We start from the raw sequence: 8,942 nt of genomic DNA on the forward strand, positions 1-8,942 counted from the left end.
GAGGGGACAGGAAGGGAGGGGAGGCAACCTGAAACTGGGTGGGTGCTCACACCTGTAACTCAGCCTGGGCTCCACAGTGAAGCCCTTTTTCAAAAGCAAAACCAAACAAAGGCAACAAGATGGTTCATGAGAGAAAGGTGCTTGCTGCCAAAACTGACAGCCTGAATTCAATCCTAGGGTCATGCATGCTAGAAGATCACTAACTCCCCAAAGTTGTCTCTCTGACCTCCACACATGTGCAGGCAATAAATATACTTTTTAAAAGATACATAAGTGAAAAATCTGTAACCTGATACCTGGGCCAGGTAGAGAAGACGTTATGGTGGGAATTTGCCCTGAGCCCTCCCATTCCCCACGCCAACTTATAAACAGCATAAACACTGAGTTTATTGGGGACATTCAACACCAAGGTGTAGGAGGGAAATCAAGTGGAAGGAAAAGAATGTAAAGTGGCCCAAGGCAACACATTTCCATGAAGGGCGTGTCTGCAGGCTGCTGGGAGGTCTCCCCAGACTGCTGTTGGAGACAAACAATACTTGAAACAATTCATGGGGATAGAGAGAAAGAGTATCACTACCTGCCTCTCTCCAATCTCCCCTTCCCTGAAGTTTCCCTTATGAGACTGATTTTGGCTTGGTTTTGGTGGCCCCATGGAATGCCAGATGCCATGTCCTCTAGTGTAGCATTCCGGTTAAGAGCTGGGAAGAGAAACTCTGGGCCAGAGGGAGCCTGATGAAATGCACGGACTGTTTTCAGTACCTTCTAATACTAAGATATCTTTCCCATGATCTGGCCCTGAATACTGTGGAAGACCCAGGGAGAGAACATGGGTTTCAGGGAACAGGCAGGCATGCGAGTGTTCCCTGCTGTTGACTGATAGGAGAAAAGAACTTTCTAAGTCCAGTCCATGGCTCCATCTTCTCATCTGGCTAAATGGCAGAAGTCACTAATTCCTGAGAGGTACCAGATTTTGAGGAATCCACAATGGTGTCAAGAGCTTCATGTGAGCTTCCCCACCACTTCCTGTTTCCATCTGAACTTTTAATTACCCCAGAGATGACCCAGTCATGGACCACAGGTTCTTAGTTTAGAGAATCCAAGAAAGGTAGCTAACGCTCCTGACCAGGAACAAGAGGACCATCGATCTGTCCGTCTGTCTGTCTGTTCACTGTTGGCCTGAGGTGTTGGGGAGTCTGGCATGCGCTGATGAGTTTTTTGGTGTTTCTTGAGATGGTCAGATCTCAGGAACTGTCAGCCACATTCTGAGCCTTTATGTGGTCAGTCTCTGGTGTAGATCCATCTTTGTCGTCCAAGCTCATCAGAGTGGAAGAAAGACCACGTACAGCCTCCCCAGTCACACGCGCAGGGCTTCTCACCCGTGTGTTTACACTGAGGACTCACGAGGTGAGAGCACTTGGTGTAAGCTTTTCCATGGTTTTCATATGAGCAGACATAAGGCCTTGAAGCTGGAGGTTGTCAGAGACCAGCCTCGACAAAAATACCTTTCTTCCAGAGTGGAGGCATGGGAATTTAGACATATAGTAAAGAATACAAAGACGTGAACACAGAAACACATTAGGATAGTATCGGGAGGGAATTTCAGTGAGGACTGAAAATTCACCCGTGTTTAATTTCCAACAGCTTAATATACCCCCGATGTCGAAAGGTAGGAGTAGAACAAAAGGACTGCATTAACAGACAAATTGAAAGTCACCGGCCACGGTCATCATTCATCCCTCACGCCCTAGATTCAGGCCCTAGACCAAACACTCTGTAGGCAAACCACTCCCTGGGTGGAATCCCAAGTTATTTCCATAAAGGGAAGTGGAACTTAGTTGGACCCTTAGACTTTTATTTTAGATAGGGACCAACTACTTCTCTATTTCAAGAGCAAAAGGTCTGGCAACTAGCCACACCTGCTGACAAGAGCCTTGAGAGAGCAGAACTCTAATTTACAACTAGGTGGGACTTTTGTTTGAGTTAGAAGCACAATAATCTTAAATGAACCCAAAACAAGTTCCAAACTCTCTGACCTTTGGCCTCTTTGGGCCTTTATAGGAGATGGCCTCCCAGATGCTTCTTTTGAAGCACTGGGGCTCTCTGTCCCCTGTGGACCAGGTGTGGGCTGCTCAGATACGAAAGGTCCTTCCTGGGAATTTGACTGTGTCACAAGCGAGTCCTGGGAATCTAAAATCAGCAATGGCTGAAGCCTAGCTGGGGGCATCCCAAGATTGTAGGAATTTAAGTGCATCATCCAGTCCCCACGGGAAGCCATGCCTTGGACAAACAATATTCCATTTTTTAAAGAGCTTGTGGCAGCAGGTATTGTTGAGGGGACAGGATAAGGCATTGGTGGGGCACTGCTGTGGGCCATTACTGGGACGCCGTGGGAAGCTGAGCCTGGCAGGCCACTGTGAGACATCAGATTCTCACTGAAAAGCTATGTTCACTCCCACCAGAGTACCTGGACTCCCTATGGTCATCATGTGGGATCCCGTGTCAATCATTCTGCCTGGTTGGTGGATATACCGTGGCTGACGATACATCTGGGAAGGTGTAGGAGGCAGTGGGGAGGGGTACCTCGCACCATGATCGGATAGTGACAGAATGACCTGTGACCCCCCCCCCCCCATTCTGCCTGGATTCCTCAGCAGATAACATAAAAGGCCTTGACATATTTGATACACGTTGAGTGGTGGGTGGCTGATGAACTCTGTTTCCAGAAGGCACTGATGCAACATTGGTGTCGACTTCTCATTATCTTTGGGAGGCTGGTGTGCAGCAGGCCACTCATCCTCCTGTTCCATGCCTGCCCAGGCGCAGCTTTGAACCAGAGGTGAGCTTAACCGGACTGGCGCCAACATAGGGAAGTGTCCCTAGCACCACTACCAGCGTAACCATTCTTATGTCGTGAATTTTATTTTATGTGTATGTATGTATGCACAAACACGAGGGACACACACACAGAGACAGAGAGAGACACAGAGAGACAGAGACCTATGACTGATGTTAGGAACTTCTATGACCTCTCTTCGTTGAGGCATGCTTCTTGCCTCTAGAGCATGCTGGTTCAGCCTTGTCTGCCTAACCTGCCTAACCAGGTGTCTCAGGAGTCCCCTACATCCTACGCACTGCAATTATTGCATGATGGCAGCAGACACAGGCTTTTCTGTAACTCTGAGGCTCCAAACCCTCTTCCTCGTGTTTGCAGGGCCAACCGGTGCATGAACCACTGTGTCGCCTCGCCAGCCTCTCTCACGATGTTTACACTGAACTGGACCTGGATTCAGAGAGGAATCTTTAACTATGCTTTGTTTTGTGATGATTATATTAAGGGTCCTGCCAGTGATGTCGCTGAATAGTCAGCTTTAGGCTATGGTGCTTGCCTACCTCTTCACGGGGCCCTGGTTTGAGTCCCAGCACCAGGAAACATAAATCAACAATCTCAAAGGGTTTCACACAGCTCCACTCTGTTACCGCATTGTGTTAGGTACTCGGTTGGAGAAATCAGGGGGTTGTTACTTTGTTTCTCACAGGCAGCTGTAAAGCTCATTTAGAGCTGTCACTGTCGACTTCAGCGCTGTGCCTCCCTATGTGTCTTTTCTCAGCCTAGTGTTGCCAGGCGCTTAATTCTTTCCTGATTCCAGTGCTCTCTCGTTATATTTAATCAGTTGTTGCCTGTGTTTTGAACACTGTTTCATGACATTATTAAAACTCTGGAGTTTTATAAGCAGAAGCAATTCTGCACCCCCCTGCAAGTGTATTCAGTGTATATGATGTCAGGAAGCCACGCCCACACAATTCAAATCCTTCCCAGATACTTATTTCATGATGTATTTCCTATCAGAAGCACCACCGGAGAAGTCAGCCATAAGTGAAGACAAGGTTGTTCATATCTCTGTTGTACACTTGTGTGTGTGTGTGTGTGTGTGTGTGTGTGAAGTCGGGGTTATAATTGCTTCCCTTTGCAGTTGAACCTAGAAGAGTCAGCAGCGTGGAAGTGTCATGGATGACCAGGCTCGAGAGGCAAGCAGAGGAGCTGTTTCTATCACCTTATGTGTAACATTTTGTGGCAGGGCCTCAAAATATCTCGAGTGCTTTTTTCACATAGAGAGCTCTCATGTCATGCTAGCAGATATCTGTGTGTGTGATAGAGAAAATAAAGCGTTTGCCTGTTTTATTTCAGACCATGCCTTTTAAATCACTCTAGTAATGTACTAAATGAATTATATCTATCTGCGGCCTATGCATATACACATGTATGTATCTGTGCTGGGTCTTGCATAGATAGATATGAGTCAGATTTAACAACTGTATTCATCATAAAGTTATACTAAAATGAAACCCAAATTCAGTGTCAATTCTAAAGTGCTTTAAACCGATCTTTTATTGCAAAATCTTTGAATTTACTGAAAAGCTGAAAGGATCCTACAACAAACAGCCCTCCTAGAGCAACTTTTACTCTGTAATTGATGTTTTAACAGTCTCTCTTTACCACAAACAGATCCATTAACCTACCCCATCCAGTTATCAACACCTCTTATTTTGGGATATGTTTCAAAGTAAGGTGTAGATTTCAAAACACTTTATCCCAAGCCATTTTGGCATGCATGTATTTCACTCCAGCTAAATATTTTTGTTTTCCCATTGAGGTAAAAAAAAACCCTACATATAATAAAATGTACACATACACAGCGGGCTAACAGAATTATGATACATACATACAGCTGTAAACCTTCATCAGGACCGGCACAGAACCTAGTCAATCATTTCAGAAGGGTCCCTTTGTGTTCCTCGCTAGTCACCCCCACCTCTTGTCTTCAAGGCAATTAGGGAATACACACACACACACACACACACACACACACACAGTTTTACTGTTATTGATTAATTTCTGGTTATCTAAAACATGCCAGGTTCTTGATCTCTTGGAATTAAAGATCTTCACCCAGGGCAGAGCAGTGGTTGAGTGTCCAGTTGACAGCAGAAGGCTTAAGTGCACTCTCGGGCAGCTCATCTTCATGACAAGATGTGAGCGAGAAAGGGAAGAGGTTTTGGAAGATAAACTGGTTTTAAAAAACACACGTTTGTAAGAGTCTGGGTGAAGGCTTTTACACAGACCTACTGGGTAGGCAGCCACTCGGGACAAGCATGTCCCAGTGGGGCGGGGCAGGGGATTTTCCAGTCCAACCCCCGGCAAGGATGGAAGGTGCACGCTTGCGCTTCCTTCTTCTCCCTCGCTCCTCTCTGTTTAACTCGTTCTGGTTTTCATCCTTCTGTGCCTGCGTACTGTGAGCGCTGGGGGTGGTGGTGGGAGTTCCTGGGAGTGTTCCTTTCCACAATGTCACCAAGAGAGCAAGGACAGTTTTCCTATCACAGGGTGGCTTTCTCCGCAGGACTGGGGAGGGAGAGCAGCCATTTGGTTGTGAGTCAGCAGCTTTCCCCTCCCACCCTGGTGACAAGGTGGCCTCCCTCCCAGACTGGAGCACAGAGGTCCCTAGGGACTCTGTCTGGTGGGACTTGGAGAAAGTGAGGGCCGGGAGCCGGCATGCCACGTGTTCATGAGCGTGTACACTCTGCTGAGCGCGTTCTTACAAATCCTTCCAGGGCTTTTAAAAAGTATTTGAAAGTGTACATGATGGCATGGCAAACTGGTTAAATTACGTCTAGAATATACTGTGCAATTTTCAAAACATTGTAAAACCTTCCGAAGAGGGGTTTTCTCTTTTAAGTTTGTTTGATTCTTGTAAAAAGTCTTACAAACAGTACAGCTCTTCAGTATGCAAACTCAGGAAGCATAACAAATTTTGTCCCCAGGAGATGACTGTCTTTCCAAGCTCAAGTCTTTTCTGCTATTTTTAGCTGCAGAACCATATACACTTTTGAGTCAAAAGCTGTTCTATTTCTGTGTAGGAGTTTGTTTTATAAAACCACATATTGTTAGATGATGAGACACTTTCTAAGGTCAGGCTACATATACTATGAGTTATGTGATTTTCTCTTGATTTTTGGACAAACAGCCATTAAAAAAACCCTGTGATTTATTTATTTTCACTTAGCCTACTTGCCTCACACGATTTAATTTGGTAGTCACTAAAAAGTAAATTCCCAAAATTGCATATTGTGTATAAACTTGGGAATCTTGTCTGGGTTTAACAAGGAGTTCTATCAGCTTCCCAGACATGGTATATGTCCTGAGGTTGAAGTAACACACTCTCAACACACTCTCGAAGGCAGAGTTACAGACACTTATAAACTTTAGAGACTATGTTGCACATGCATATCTAAAGAACCTGTTATGTGGTGTTTCCACTGCATGTTCTGGATACAGTGATCTAATTTTTAATTAGTCAAAGCCTTTAGTGAGGACAGCTTACTGATTTAATGCTCAGCAAACATAAGTGCTGCGCCTTGCATATTCCTTTTGTTTAGAAAAAAATCTCCCAATGAAATCAAAGTCTAGTGCTTGCTCTGCTCTAGATGTAACTGAAACCACCTGCCCGGCAACCTTCAGACAGGTTGTATCTCCCCGGAAGCAGAAGCTTGCCCCCAAGGCAGCTGGTGTGGTTTCTCAGTGCGGTAATTTGTGGCCCATCAGGCTCCTTGTGAGAATGATGGAAACTTCCTGAAGATCAAGTGGTAAGTATTTTGGCCCCTCTCTCAGTAAGAAGCATGCAGGGGGAGTGTGTCCTGGACCATAGAGATCTTGAGTATGCTAGATAGAGCAGCTTTTTGCACTGGGCCCTCACCACTGCAGGTATCTGTGTCAATAGTCTTTCCTCCAGGGCCATTTTCATTATAACACAAGAAAAGCATTGCAAAGCTCTAACGTTAACCCCAGAGTCTATCCAGTCAGTAGTAGTGTTGACCTAAAATCATGGGGTGATCTCTTTGTAAGCATGTTTGTCCTAAGATGAAATGCTGGCCAATAACAAACTTCTTCACATTCTTAAGTGAAGTCTTTTTCTGCGAATCTCCTTAAGGATCAGGGTTGAGTTCATCCTCAGTCAAGTATTTCCCAGACACTCTTCTTGGACTAATGTGAAATTTCAGGGTGGTACCTGGTGCAAGCATCTGAAGATGCTGGTGGCCTGACAAGATCAGGATGTTGCATACAGAAGTGTTGGGAGAACAAGAACCTTTTTTTGATGGGCTCCACACACATGCACTAGCATATACATGTCATCTTAGGGTTTCTATTGCTGTAAAGAGACCCCATGACCATGGCAACTCTTAAAAGGGAAAACATTTAATTTAGGTGGCAGCTTGCAGTTCAGAGGGTCAGTCCATTATCATCACGGTGGGGAGCATAGTTGTGACGTGCAGGCAGACGGTGCCAGCTACATCTTGACCAGAAAGTAACAGGAAGTGGCCTGAGTATCACATGCGTGAAACTTTAGCATAAATGAAACCTCGAAGCCTGCCTTCACAGTGACACACTTCCTCCAACAAGGCCACCTCTCCAAACAGTGGTACTCCCTGTGGGGGACATTTGCTTTCAACCACCACACACGTGAACATGAACACATACCTGCATACATATACACAAAAGGTCAAAAGGTCAATCTGTCAAAAAGACATAAAATTCATAAGCATTTGAGCATCTAAGAATACAATCACAAAATATACAAAGTCAAAATGTACCAAATTAGAAAAAAAACTAAGAAAGTAGTGAGAAATTTTATTAATCTATTAATATTAAGTAAGACAATTAGGCAGAATATCAACATAGGCAGATTTAACAACACCATTAAACAGACAGCTCTAATAGACATATGTAGAACACTTTAGCCAACAAGAGCAGAACACACATTCTCTCAAGGGCACTGGGATGTTCTCTGTGATAGAGTTTATGTCAAGCCATATATTTATTGATATAAAACTAGTATAGATCATTTTAAGCACATTTAGGCATTAAGAAGCATATTTGGTGACCCCAGTGGAATAAAATCAGGAACACAGAAAGTCACAAAGCTCACAAAAATGTGTAAACATCACACTCCCCAATGTGCAAAGGTGTTTTTTCGTAGGAAGATTTTTGATTGCTAATTCAGTGCACCTTTGGAGCATAAATGCATTTATCTTCACAAAACATAAGCAAACCAAATTGAGAAACTGTACTAAGGGTTACCATTGCCAGGTATGCTGTATCTGAGGGACACAAGGCAGAAATGGTATGATATTATATGCAAATTAATCATCACAATGTGTCATATTAATAAAGTAAAAAATGTCATGTTTCATTTTGATACAGGCAGAAAAACCATCTGACAAAATTCGACACCCTTTTGTAATGCAATAAACTAGAAATACAAGGAAACTTCTTTATAGAGTGAAGAACCTCTATAAAAATCCCATTGCTAACATTATGTACAATAAAAGGTTGGAAGCTTGCTCTCTAGTGACAGATATAAGCCAAATTTGTTCATTTTCACAGTTTTTTATTTGATACCATCCTGAAACTTCTAACTGGAGCAACTAGGCAGGGAGTAATTTGGATCTAGTTCTAAAGAATTACAATGATGTAATTTTAGATGGGGTGGTCTTGTGTTTAGAAACCCTAAGGAATTGGTAAAGCAGGATTACATGTGGTACTTAGTGTGAGAAATGTCCCCCATAGGCTCAGGTATTTGAACACCTGGTCCCCAGTTGGTGGTGCTGTTGGGGAAGGTGGTACCACCTTGCTGGAGGAAGTACATCATTGGTGCTGTTGGGGAAGGTGGTATCACCTTGCTGGAGGAAGTACATCATTGGTGCTGTTGGGGAAGGTGGTATCACCTTGCTGGAGGAAGTACATCATTGGGGGTGGACTTTGAGAGTTCTTAGCTTCACTCCTAGCTTGCTTTCTCTGTTCTGTGTTTACAGTTAACAGGCGATCTCTCAGCTTCCCACTCTGCCTGCTGCCATGCCCTCTTGACTCCTGGCACTCCCTATGATGGACT

General features: G+C 44.3%; 1 pseudogene; it reads right to left on the reverse strand.

The window, feature by feature from the left end:
• Positions 1-1,065: 1,065 nt before the first annotated feature.
• Positions 1,066-2,507, reverse strand: LOC121458274 (annotated as a pseudogene).
• Positions 2,508-8,942: the final 6,435 nt, after the last annotated feature.

Source organism: Microtus oregoni, unplaced genomic scaffold, assembly GCF_018167655.1.
Source record: "Microtus oregoni isolate MIOR12 unplaced genomic scaffold, Mior012 000001F_ref0000356, whole genome shotgun sequence".
Taxonomy (NCBI): domain Eukaryota; kingdom Metazoa; phylum Chordata; class Mammalia; order Rodentia; family Cricetidae; genus Microtus; species Microtus oregoni.